Raw genomic sequence first — 13543 nt, 5'->3', positions numbered from 1 at the left:
TGAGATTCCGAAAGGAAGGTTGTGAAGAAAGTATGGATTTCAAGTTTGCTGGTTTTTTTCCCTTATCCAGTGCGGGGACACAATTTCAGTGGTTGTACTTAGTGAGGGAATACAAAGTGAGAGGCACGGGGACCATTAAGATGTGCTTTAGTGGCGCAGAAAACTTTTGTTTTCATCATTTGGCAGGAGTAATAATGTAAAGTTTGGAAAGCAAAAGGGGAAGATGCAAATGGAGCGTAAAGCAATTTATGCTCAAGTGTTCGTGTAGATATTCTGCAAAATACGACTTTCGAGTTGGAAAGTGATTTACATATGTGGAAGCAAAATCACAGTCAAAAAGGTCCAAATCTTAAAATTTGTGTATGCTTTTCAATCTTGAAGATAGTGTGACTTTGAACTTGGCATGTATTATCTATATTGCATACCATTTTTATAGTATTCGATATCTTAAGATTTGACTAATCTTGGCTTATCTTCTTCAGTTGGCGCTAACTTTAGTGCTTTATAAGGTTATCAGTAGAAATTAGGTATTCTCTGGCTGTAGGTAATATGTGAACATCTCATCTTTGATTGTTGTCGTTGAGTCATGCTCCCATTTTGCATTCGTTTCAACTCTCAGATAGTTTGACTTCTGATGCTAGTATCCTGAAACAGATAGATTACTTGAATACATGTTTCCTTTATTACTTGGATGTCTAAATTACCAGGAAATGAATCATTAGATGTATGGATTCTGCATTGTGACCATTGTAACGAGTGGTCTACCTTTAGATGGCTCTCTTATTTTTTCGAGTTTGGCTAGGTTACTCTGTGTCACCGTCTTGGTTGCTGTTATTGTTCTTCTGTGGACATTTATTTGGGTTCGAAAATCATCTATTGCTGCAGCTTTTAGTTTTGTGTTTGAAGGGTAAGAGTTGTTTGATCACATGCAGAATGAATGAGTTTTAAGGGAAAGAGTCGGTTGATCACATGCACAATGAATGAGTTCTATTGATAGGATGAACAAGAATGAGATTCCTAGTTTTCCTATGAAAGATATCTTATGCAGATGAATACTAAGGCTACAATGGCCTACACAGGATTTTGCAGCTAAATAACCTTCTATAAGGAAAGAGAACCAGAAAAAGATTAGGAAATTATTCAGCAAAGAGTTGTTGTTTGTAATTAGTCAGATTATTGTTGAAGTTGACTAAACTTTTAAAAGATATATAAAAAGTTAATTGAGAACAGTGAACCTTTGAACACAGTTCACTTCACTTAATATACCTCTCTTCATCATGGAATATCAACTTCTCATCTTATTATGTCAACTTACTATTTCCCTTGTCTCAACACAAAGCTGTTCTTAGTCACCGGTTTTTGCTTTTTCATTTTTGGAATCGTTTTATTTCGAAATAAAAAATTGAAATATCACATCCACTAAACACCCATTGCTCTTTAAGTGGGAATATAGAGAAACATCCTTAAGACACTCTTTTTCTCATTATCTTTACCTTCTAATCATCACGCTGTTTTCCTTAAAAAAGGGGGGAAAAGAAAGAGAAGGTTAAACACTTCAACTAGCGAAGAACGCTCCATTCTTGATTGTAGCTTACTCTTTCTCGTCCCAAATATTAGTCGTTTTGAGAAAGTATATTGTTTGTTTCAAAATATTTGACTTTCAAGGATAACGTTATTAAGCATAGAGAGGAAGTAGTGGCAGGCTAAGCTGAGGTGCAATATTGTCCAGTAGGATCCAGCTGTCATGGAGTTAGTTATTAGATGTTTTCTGTTATCCAGCTATCCTTAGCTATTTTCTATTAGAATTAGTTAGAGGATTAGATGTACAACTTGTCTGTTAAGAAGTTAGTTAGGAATTAATATAAATACACTACTATGTACAGATACTAATTCATGAGCTCATTTTCTATTTTCATTACAAGTGAAAATTCCCAAAATCTCTCTTCTTCATTAGTGAATTAGCTTGATCTGTAGATATTTTGGCATGGTATTAGAGCTTTACTGAGTGAATCTAGGGATTCTTCTGATGAATTTGTGAAGAATTGAGAGATTCATCACGGAAGAGACACATATCTGGTAGCTAGCTCATCAATGGCAATGAAGCCTGATCACAATCATCCTCTTTTTCTATCCTTTCCGGATGTTGCTGGAGCTGTACAAATTGGAAAATGGAAAATTACACAGTCCGGAGTGGTGCAATGCAGTTGAATTTGCTAACTAGGAACAAATTGGGCTTCATGGATGGTACAATCAAGCAAGATGTTTACTCTGAGGAATAGAAGAAGCAGGATTGGGAATCAATGTAATGCAATGGTGATTTCATGGATTGTGAACAATGTGAATAAGGAACTTGTTAGTGGAGTCCTCTTCTGTTCTAATGCAAGTATTGTGTGGAGGGATTTGAAAGAACGATTCGACAAGGTCAATATGTCGAGGATTTATTATCTACAAGGTAATTGTAACATTGGCACAAGGCGTTTCTCCTGCTGTTGCCTATTTTTCAAAATTGAAGGATCTATGGGATGATTTTGACTTAATTACATCACCATCTTGTTGTGATTGCCCAACATCGAAGGATTATGTAGAAAATTTATCAAGGCAAAGGCTATTACAGTTTTTGATGGGGATAAATGATGGTTGCAGTCAGGCGCATAGTTGAATCCTTATGATGAATCCAATACTAAATGTTAATCAGAGCTATGCAATGATAATTCAGGACGAGAGTCAAAAGGTGTTATCTAGAGAACAATACAACAGCGGTGGCTTGATTGACCACACACCTTTTTTTTCCTAGAAGAGTTGGAGGCATAGGCAACTTAGATCACACAACGTTGTTTTCTAACAGAGCTAGAGGTTCTAGTCATGCAGAAAATGCTGGTGGCAACTATGCAAGAAATGTAGGAGGTTAAGGCAACTATAGTGGAGGAGCCAGTAGTTCCAATGGCTTTCCTAATGGATCTGGTGACTCAGGAGGTCGTTAAAGGGGCGAGTACTTCCCAGAGGCCTAGAAGAAATCCACCTCCGTACTATGACAATTGCAACATGAGAGGGCATTCTAAAGATGCTTGTTTTAGGTTGATGTACTGCAACTATTGTACATGAAAGGTCATACTAGGGAAACATGTTATAAACTAATAGGATACCTTGCTGATTTCAAAGGAAAGAAGAAAGTAATGCAGTTACTGCAGTGCCAGTGCCACAATTTCTGAATAATGGTGCCGCTTCATCCTTGCAACCATACTTTACTATTGATAAATACAATCAGATACCGAGGTTGTTGAACAAATCTTTGCTGAATGAGACGCTTGCAAATCTAGAAGGTACTATTCCATCTCCTACTTTAGGAAAGACGTACATATTGGATAGTGGATAGTGGATAGTGGTGCTACTAATCACATGGTGAGTGATAGGTCATTATTAAATGCTTACTTAATAGTTGATAATCCAGGAAATGTACAACTACCTAATGGTGAATCAGCTGTGATAACTCAATTTGGACACTGTCAACTAGAAAGAGGAGGTGTTGTAGTTTAAAATGTTTGTGTATCTGAGTTCAAATTCAATATCTTGCCAGTAGCAAAATTGACAAGAGCGTTGCAATGTTGTGCCCTATTTTTCCCGGACTCTTTATTTTTCAGGACCTCTTCTGTGGGAGAGTGAAAGGGATTGGTGAAGAACAGGATGGATTGATATACTCAGAACCAAGGTAAAAGGTGAAAATGGAAGAATAAAGTCCTAAGTGTCGCTGTTATACCACATTTTAACACGGATCAAACCGAGGTATAACATATTGAAAAATTTCTGAGTTAAATTTAAGGAAGTCGCCACCTAATTAGATCTAGGGTGAATTAGGACACCTATTATAAACTAAGAGATCAAAAGAAAATAAAGACTTCATTTTAGGTTTACGCAACTCAAAATTCTAGGTAAGGATTCTAATTATCCTAAAGGGAAGGTATTAGACGCCCTAAAGAATCCGCTAACTACGATTAACCGGCCAAATTTAGGTTAGACAAGAAAATCAAATGTTAAATTAAGAAAAGATATAAATTAAGGCATCAAGAAAATATTCGTCTTTTATAAGATAATATATGCAAATTATTTAGAAGAATAAGATTTAGAAAATTTTAGAAGAACCTCGTCATAAAATCTACTTTTCAAATATTACTGAAAATAATCTTTTATAAGATATTTAAAAGATGATGCAACCTTATTTTTTGTCACAAGAAAGGTTATTTAAAATTAATTATTTACAAAAGCTTTCAATTAATAATTCAAGAAAAAGTTAATTATATTAAGAACTCCACATTTTTAGTTCTAAAAAATGACTCGCTTGCTCACTATTTCAAATTTTATAAAATAAGTTAATTGTCCCTGCCCTAAATGAATAGCTATAAAAACATAGTAGTTTAAATCTACAAAAATTTAAGAATTTTTTGTTTATCACGATACGGCTAAATAAATAAATAAATAAAATATTTTTCTTGTCATTTGAAATTTTAGAAAAAGATCCTTGCGAAGTCGGTTTGGCAAAATTGCCATCTCATATTTGAAATCGATGAAAAGTAAGGTTAAATTACCATATCTAAAATCGTCAAAGCCGGCTTTCAACTCTATCAACGACGAATTTGTCTAGCGCAAAATTTATATTTTTTTCATATCAATCCCATATTACTAATTGGTAAGAAACTAACTTGAATCAAAAGGAAAACGGTTTTCTAATAATTAGGCCATTAAACTCTAAAAGATATATTTTTGTCTATCAAATTTTAATCTTTTCACAATATGAATTAAATACCGAAGCCTAGCGGTTATGCCTAAAAAAAAACGGGGAGAGAAACAACTATATTTGCTAATTATATCTGGATGACCTTTACCAATTCAAGTTCAAGCAAACAAAACACAAATTTCAAACAACAACAATGTGCAAAATACGTAAATGAAAGACAATAACAAGCGTACATAAGAAAATAAAATCTGAAGAAAGGGATGATGCACTAGACCGCTAGTGGCGTTGACTTTAAGAATATGAAATGTGACTTCTTGCTCGGATGAGGGACAACATTGATTGTCATTTTGAGATCTCATTAACGAGATTCTTGAATTAAGACTCCATTTCTTCCGAAGCGTACATGTAAAGAAAGGAAAAAGTAAAGAATTAGAAGCAATTTTAACTCTTCATGTGGAGTATATGGAGTAACAATGTAAATGGGTTTAAGAATATACAAACATTTAATCAACGAAGCAGGCAATCAAATTGCGGTTTATTACCGGAAAATTAACCCTTTAATGCTAATAAATTAAAACTTTAACCACGTATAACTTAATGATGAACTACATAATTATTTTTTGTGCTACAGTAGCAAAGGAAGGAATTTAAACTAGATGCCCAAATCAATATATTATATCCAAGAAAGAGAGCACCGTAGGCATATACTTTACCGTCCGCAAAGGAACAATAGTACAGCTAATATATACATTAATCATTAGTTCTGCCTAAGAAAAACAAACCAGTATATATAAGCCTGATCAATTCTTAAAAAAAAAGGCACCTTTTTACTCATTGTCACACATTTATTTCATAAAGATAACAATATGCGAAGATGAATTTACAATACGAATAAGCTGAAACCTCTTTTATTGTAAAAAAAAAAAAATGGGTACATAATATTTTCAAAACCTGTTTTAGTATTCAAACAGTAGGATGACTTAACTATCATCATGGCATCTAATTATTGGGACATAACACATATCCAGTGAAACAAATAGATGGCCATTGGCAAAACTTTGAGCGCATTCATATCCCCATTATTGTATAATTGATATTTAGTAAAAAGGAAAAAAATCATGGCAAAGAAAAATCCTCAAAAGATGTCATACGTTCGAGATTTCTCAGTAAATGTTCTTGGATACACATACTTAGATTAATACTACTAGAACCTTATTCAAACTCAACATATCGACGACAAAACATAGAACTTCTAATACCATGGTTTCACCATACTTGAACCAAGTAAGAGTACATATTCCATATATAGTATTTTGTCTAGCAAATCAAGAAACCAATGTGTAGTCACACTTTAAGTGGACATCTAAATTGACATCTCTAAGTTAACAAATACATTCAGTATGCACCCAAGGGTGTGGCCTAATAATTCAATGAAGTTGGGATGAGCACCATGAGGTCTCAGGTTCAATTCCCAGCAGAGACAAACACTAGGTGTTTTCTTTCCATCTGTTCTAGCCTTGGTGAACAGAGTTACCTGATACCTGTTTCTGGTGGGAGGTGGCAGATATCTCGTGGATTTAGCCGAGGTGCCCGCAAGCTGGCTCGGACACCACGGTTATAATAAAAAAAATACATTCCAGTATTCTAAAGGACCACAATAGGCATATGAAAAAAAGAGATGTTGCAATAAACAAGTGTCCGAAAAATTTCAAACCAACACAAAATGATGAAAAGGTCAACTAGTAGCATACTAATGAAAGTAATAAAAGATAGTACTATATTTTTTAGTAGTACATTCACCAAGTGCAGTACTTTCACCAATTGCACGTTGTGACTTGAGTTAACCTCAAGTGACATCAATAATATTCAATAATTAGATTAAAGTTGAACAACTCTTTTTTCTTTATTCTCAATTTAAGGTAAAAGTTATTACCCCCAAAGAAAAAGTTGAATTAAAGTTTAACACGTTAACTGTATTTTTTTGCTGCACTTTTTTTCACTTTTACGAAAAAAACATAATATTAAGCTTGGGCATTTAACAACATCAATCACATTCAACAAAGATTTGCTTACTCCCATTATCTTTTAAATAAATTTTGGATGGAAAAACTAGTTGAGAATCAGTGAACAAACCAATGGCCATCACAGCTTCACTATACCAAATCATAAGCATATTTTAAAAGAAACATTAGAGTTAGAAGGGCTGAATGAGGAAAATACTGACCTGTTTTGGTGCAGTGAACGTGAGGCGTAGGTCTCGAGTCTATCCCTTACTCTCAAAACAACTCAAACAGTGGATTTGAAAAGTTTTGGAGTAAAGAGGTGGCTAAAAAGAGCCTTTTCGAGACCAAAAAGATGACCAAATGAAAGAAAATTCGCTCGACCAAAAAAAGTAAAGCAAACAAATATATTTTAGCGAGAAAGAGAGTAATAACTCCCCGAGTTGTAGGTGTTGCGGCTGCCAAAAGTCTCTGCAAATGGATTCCAAGACGCAAGTATTTATAGAAGAATTTCTAGGGTTATCCCTTTGAGCGGGAATTGGGTTCCTCAAGTTGAACGTTTGAAATTCAAACGTTGGAATTTGTCTCCATTCGATCTTCACGTGATTGAAAGGATTCATCATGAAAATGGAGTAGCAACCTCTATCCACCATGGTGAAAGACTAACAATTTTCCTTGAAAGGGGTAAAGAGATGTTGAACGAGAGAGAGAAAGTAGGAGAGAAAACGACACTTTTTGGAAGTGGAAGGAAAAGTGTAATGTAATATAGGGCTTAAGGGTAGTTGGGTCATTTCAAGTGAATAAAGTGAGGGCATAATAGGCTTTTCATGGTAAATGAGATTTTGGGGTTTTAAGGTGGATGTTGACCAGCCAATTCAGACGTGGCACGTGGCGAAGGAGGTGTTGGGTGCATGCAAAAGTGTGAGAGGAGTGTGAGGTGCGTGTGTTTGGGTGCATTATATAACCGTTTGGTGCAAACGTGTCACCCACATGGCGCTGAGGTGAAAAAGGAGAGAGGAAAAAAGTGACCTTTATGGGTCAAGTCTTGAAATTGGGCCAAATTATAAAAATATTGTAGAATGGGCTGATTTAAAATGCCTTCTTTCTTATGTTCTTTGAGTTTTTTAAATTAATTTAAATAACACCTTTTAATGAAACATGTTACAAATATTCGAATAAATGACAAAGATCATTTGATATTAAAATATAAATATTTAAATAAAGTTGCATGATAAAACGATAATATTTATAAAGAAGAAAGTCACAAAATACTTATTTGATTAAAATAAATGTCTTTTTGTGAAAGTTTAGGAAATGCGATGATAATATAAAATATAAACATAATAATAATAACAATAATAATATCGATTGATTCTTAGTTTTAAAAATACAAATAGTCACAGTACTTTCATAAACTTCTAATTATAGGAATATTATACATATATATTTTTGAGCTATCAAAATTATTTAGAAGCACAAAGAGATAATTTGAAAGAAAGGCGGAACAAAATTGGGTGTCAACAACTGTCCCTCTTTGGTTGGAAAGGATGAAAGAATTTCCGAACAAAGAAGTTGACTAGTAACCTAATTTTTCCCAATTGATCGGATCTAGGAGGATATGTATGAAGAATGTTAAGGAGGATTATGGACAAACTCCGATCTTCGAGTTGCCTACATATCTTAGGATGCATGAGAATCAGGCCATATGTAGTACAAGAGTCATGATAAGGATTGCCATAGAATCGCTAATTGATAAGAATAACTATGGAGGCTAAGAGGTTAGGCTTGAACAAGTAAAAATTGAAAATGGAGTCAAGCAAAATGAAACCTTAAGAGGATAGAGAGTAAAGAGAATTATAGTGAAATTGAAACTATGAATTACAAAACAGAGGCATTGGATGAAATGAAGTAAATGCATAGCTACAGAGCGATACCTTTTTTTTTTATAGAAAACTATTCCAGTATCGAATTACGTTGAAATCGTGTATCAAGATTGATAAAGAAAATAAAGAAGAGGGGCTAGATATGGAAAACACATGGGATTTAAGATTTTGTTAATTGAAAAATGAAAGGCTGATGTAAAATTTCCTACGCGTCCCAAATGTAAGACGTAGGTTGAGCAAGATTCTAGAGTAGATACTTAACCATTGTTGGTGAGCTTGACTCTCCAACAAATTGCCCCAGTTCACTGTTAAGATAAAATTCCATGTTGTGCTATGTCTTCTTTTTTTGCATACGAGTTTTTCTTCCTACCAAGTCCAGATAAAAAATTTACCAAACAAAGTAAGGCATGGAAGAAAAATTAATATAAATAAAATTCTTACACAAAGATCGTGAGACAAATGCATCCATCCCTTCTCTAGATGCGAGTGGTCGAACGTGCGGTATTTTTTTAAAGTAACGACTTCAAATTTCAAGGTTGCAAAATTCATCAATCTAAGTAGAAACCTTAGCAAAATCAATGATTAATAACAAACAAATGAATAATAAGCTTGATTTTTTCAAGAAATTAAAGATAGCATGCGTTGCTTAGCTAGAAAATAAATAATTAAGGCATTGCTAGGTATTCGGTTAGATACAAGTGAGTATAAATATTCAATTGAAAGCGAGAATGCACAAAGTTTCTTATTAGAGGGCAGATTGTCCCAATATATCCTATTTTAGGATGGATAAATCCAAAATATCCTATTTTAGGGTGGACAAACCCAACTATGTATTGCAAACATATAAATATTAATGCAGTGCAGAGAGTTTGGTGTGATTTTCTCTAATAATTTTGAGAAAATTTAAAGGATAACATGCAGTGCTTAACTAATTAATAAAAATAATAACGATAAAAGTGAATGAATAATTAAGGCATTGCGATATGTTCAAGTAAAACAAGCAAGCATAAATATCTAATTAAAGGCGAACGTGCATAAATGGTTCTATTAGAGGGCAGACTAACCCACTCTGTCATATTTTAGGGTGGACGAATCCAAGATATCTCATTTTAGGGTGGATAACCTATAGTATCCTATTTTAGGGTGGATAACCCATAGTGTCCTATTTTAGGATGGACGAACCGGTGTGTCCTATTTTAGGATGGAAGAAAATAATTTTTTTCTTTTTTATAATATTGTGACCGAACCCAAAACAGACGCCTACATATTCCATTTCTATCAGGAATCAGGTCAAACGTAGTTCATAGAAAGTCTGAAAAGGATTGGGAAAGAATAGCTACTTATATAGGAAGAAAAGAATAATGGTACTAAGTTACAAAAATATAGCTACTCATAAAGGAGGAAAAAGGAGAATGATATTCTCAGGTTACAAAATAGTAGCTATTCATAAAAGAGGAAAATGATATTCTCAAGTTACAAAATAACAGCTATTCATAAAGGTGGAAGAAGGAAAATGATATTCTCAAGTTAAAAAATGATGCCTTTGTCAGTCTTCTACACTTGATGCCCTCTTTCTCTTCAAATGCCTTGGTGCCAATTTCGATGGATCACCCTTAACAAAAATTATATACTTATTTGCGACATCATCGTTGCTGATTGGAAGCTCTTGCTGTAGCTTAATCTTGCCACTTTCAATAAAGCTTTGAATCTTGAATCTTAGTGTTGGAAAATCTTCAGTATCATGTCCTTGAATGTTTGAATGATAAGCACAACTTTTGAATAAATCAAAGTTTGAAGATGGATACTTTGGTATGAATCCCTTTTTTGGTTGTAGAAGTCCCTTATTTCTCAATCTCTCAAATTTATCCGTCAATGGCTCATCCAGAGGAGTGAAAGAGAAAGATTTCATCTTCTTTTTAGGTTGTAAGGTGGACTGCACAAGAATAAGCTATTGCCGGGAGCTATTCTGAAAATTTTTCTGACAAAGAGGTTGTAATGCACGTTGCAAAGGTTAGAAGAAACACGAGATTGTGAACACTGGTAACTTTGATGGCATTGCGATTGATGAACAAAAGCTGAATTGGTTACACTTTGTGGATTTTTCGATGTCTTCGGCCGGAAAACAGGGTGAACAACTTGTATTGCTTCTACAAATTTTCCTTCTTGAATGTCATTTTCTATCTCTTTGTCAATTCAAATTAAATCGTAGAAGTTACATGCACTAGCTCCAAATAACTTATCAAAATATAGGCTTTCTTGAATTTAGATGAAAGTTGAGATCAATTCATCCTCAGAAAGTGAAGGATGTATTTTTTAAGCTTCTAACCTCTATCGCATGGCATATTCTTGAAAGGATTAATACGACATCTTCTTCACTTTGAGAAAATCGGTCTTGTGCAAATCTCCTCCAATGTTAAACTCAAATTTACTTACAAAGTCACGAGCTAGATTTTTCCATGTGCACCATTTGTTAAACTCTTGCTTGGTATGCCAAGCGAGTGCCAATCCTGATAAACTTTGAATGAATAATCTCATTAGTATGGCTTCATTATGTCCAATTCCAATTAACCTGCTGCAGTAGTCCTTTAAGTGAGCAACGGAACCGCTGAAGGTGTTAAATTTTGGTAGCTTATATCCTGGTGGAAGATCAACATTTGGGTGTATACACAAGTCTTCATACCTTAGACTTTGGCAATTTCTTAAACACAACTCTTCATCAAGTGTTTTTCTCAGATTGTAGATCTCTTTGCCCAAATTTTCATGGTGGATTGACTGAATCTCCTTTTCACATTTTGCATTTTGACAGACTGGTAGCTTCTCGTGCTTTTTTTCCTTTAAAGGAAACACAACTGTGGGAGAATAGATATTTAGCACCATAGTAAGCTAGAAAATTTTGAGATGGCTAGTGTATATTGATGGTATTTGCAGAGAGATCGTATAAGCAGGAGTTAAGCGAGGTGATATGGTTAAACAAATATTTTTGGTTGAGTTGAAAGTCGTGGCAGTGGTTGAAAGAAGGCTAAAAATACTTGGTAGATTGACCAAAATATTTCTTCGAACCACATTCTTTTTGCCATCATCATTTTGTGCTTGCACTAAAACCACACCGGTATTGAATGATTCACACCTATTTGCCATTATCGTATCGTCCTCAATTTAAATTCACAGTCAAAATAATGTCTAATGCCAGGCAATCTCTAAACAAAAATAAAATTATAAACATAAAATGAAGTGTAAATACATGCGCAATGCGTATAATAATAATAATAATAATAATAATAATAATAATAATAATAATAATAATATTTGTTGAGGAAAAGATTAATCTGTGATGAGCCTAAGTAAGAGGTCTAGACTAGAAGAGACGATCTTAGTTGTGGAACGAGTCGATTAAGAGACTTCTTAGCTAGTAGGCTCTAATGCTTGAGATGTAAAAAAAAAGTAATGATTGATTGGAGTAGTAATCAGAAGAAAGGTTGACATATGTCAAACACCAAAGCATGACTCTAATTTGATCCTTGTGCTTTGCTAACTCTGATGTATCTTAAAATTGCCAAAGTCTGAAGAAAATTTTAATGATGATGCCTCATTTTGTATGCCAAAATCTTGTCCCAATCTTTAATACATTTTGATGAAGATGCCTTGATTGCATGTCAAGGTTCTGCCTCAGTTGTCTTCTCTCATATTTTTTTTAGAGAAAAAATAAAAACATAATAAAGATACCGAGCCTTATATAGACTGCCTACGTATCTTGTATTCGACAGAAAATCAGGCAGAACATAGTTCCAATTACATACAAAAAAAAATGTTGAAATCCTATGATAATATGATTGAGTCACTATGTGGGCTGCCTACGTATCCACCAAGGAAATCAGGTCAACCATAGTTCGACTTACATAAAAGAAAATTTAAAAACACACAAAAGATTGATTATTAAGTTCACAACAATACATAATTATTCCCAAAAAGATGCTAACCTAAAAAAACTGACCATCCTACTATATAAGTCTTAGATGACATATTTTTAAAGGATTCTACTACACCTTAATCATCTTGCTCAAGGAAACTATTGTTGGAGTTTTGCCAGGTTCGATTGTAGGTGCTTGCAAAAATTGCTGAAAAGAGATACCTAAGTGCAAATTTAATTTTCTTATCCAAAAATAAGGACAAAACAAAGTAGAAAATATCAAATAAATATCAAATCAAATCAAATTACAAATAAATTCATGTAGGTCAAATAGCATATAACAAACAAATTTGCAGGATAGCTAACACAAATATGTTAAATAATACGTCCTAATATGTAGGTGACTCCTTTATGCTGGAGGTAGGCCTAAGCGTCAAATAATTGAGATTTCGATAAATTGATTCAAGATTTAATTAATGACATTACTCGAGCTTGGAGTTAGAATTTTTCAAACTCAATTTGGTCAAAATTTGACTTGGATCAATTTATCGTTATCTCTGCACATAATATGAGGCTCGTCATCGGGTCTTGAACCTTTTTGACATAAAGACATTTTCTAAATTCGTGGGATGACACCATAGGTCAAACCACCTATGGCTTATGCATGCATGACCTAAATCACGGGTGGCAACACTCTATCTTAGGTTTTTCTAAGATTTGAGAGGACACGGACTTGGATTGCCTATATGAGAAGGCACGTGGTCCCACGACAGTAAAACTCTCGCTCACCTCACGTATACATCGACTCTCTAAAATTGATGATTTGAAAGAATTTTGGGAAAGTACAATGTACAATCCGTGTGTACAACGTGTGTGAGTGTCAATTTTTTGAAGTGGAGGAAGTATGAACGGAATGCCAATTTATAAAGCGGTAAACAAGTAAGCGATTTATACAAAATAATAGCGAATAAACATTTTATGCCATACAGACATGATAAAATAAAACAATGAGGGTGAAACAAAT

The 13543-nt window shown here is 34.0% G+C and overlaps 1 long non-coding RNA gene across 1 annotated transcript; it reads right to left on the bottom strand.

The window, feature by feature from the left end:
- Positions 1-4836: 4836 nt before the first annotated feature.
- LOC107873275 lies at positions 4837-7675 on the bottom strand. The gene is made up of 2 exons (XR_001675230.2): positions 6954-7675; positions 4837-5118 (listed from the first exon to the last, which is right to left on the bottom strand). It is a non-coding gene; the product is annotated as an uncharacterized LOC107873275 (long non-coding RNA).
- Between the last annotated feature and the right edge of the window lie 5868 nt (positions 7676-13543).

This window comes from Capsicum annuum, chromosome 6 (genome assembly GCF_002878395.1).
Source record: "Capsicum annuum cultivar UCD-10X-F1 chromosome 6, UCD10Xv1.1, whole genome shotgun sequence".
Classification (NCBI taxonomy): domain Eukaryota; kingdom Viridiplantae; phylum Streptophyta; class Magnoliopsida; order Solanales; family Solanaceae; genus Capsicum; species Capsicum annuum.
Note: the sequence above shows the minus strand (reverse complement) of the source record. Positions and strands in the feature narration are given on the sequence as shown.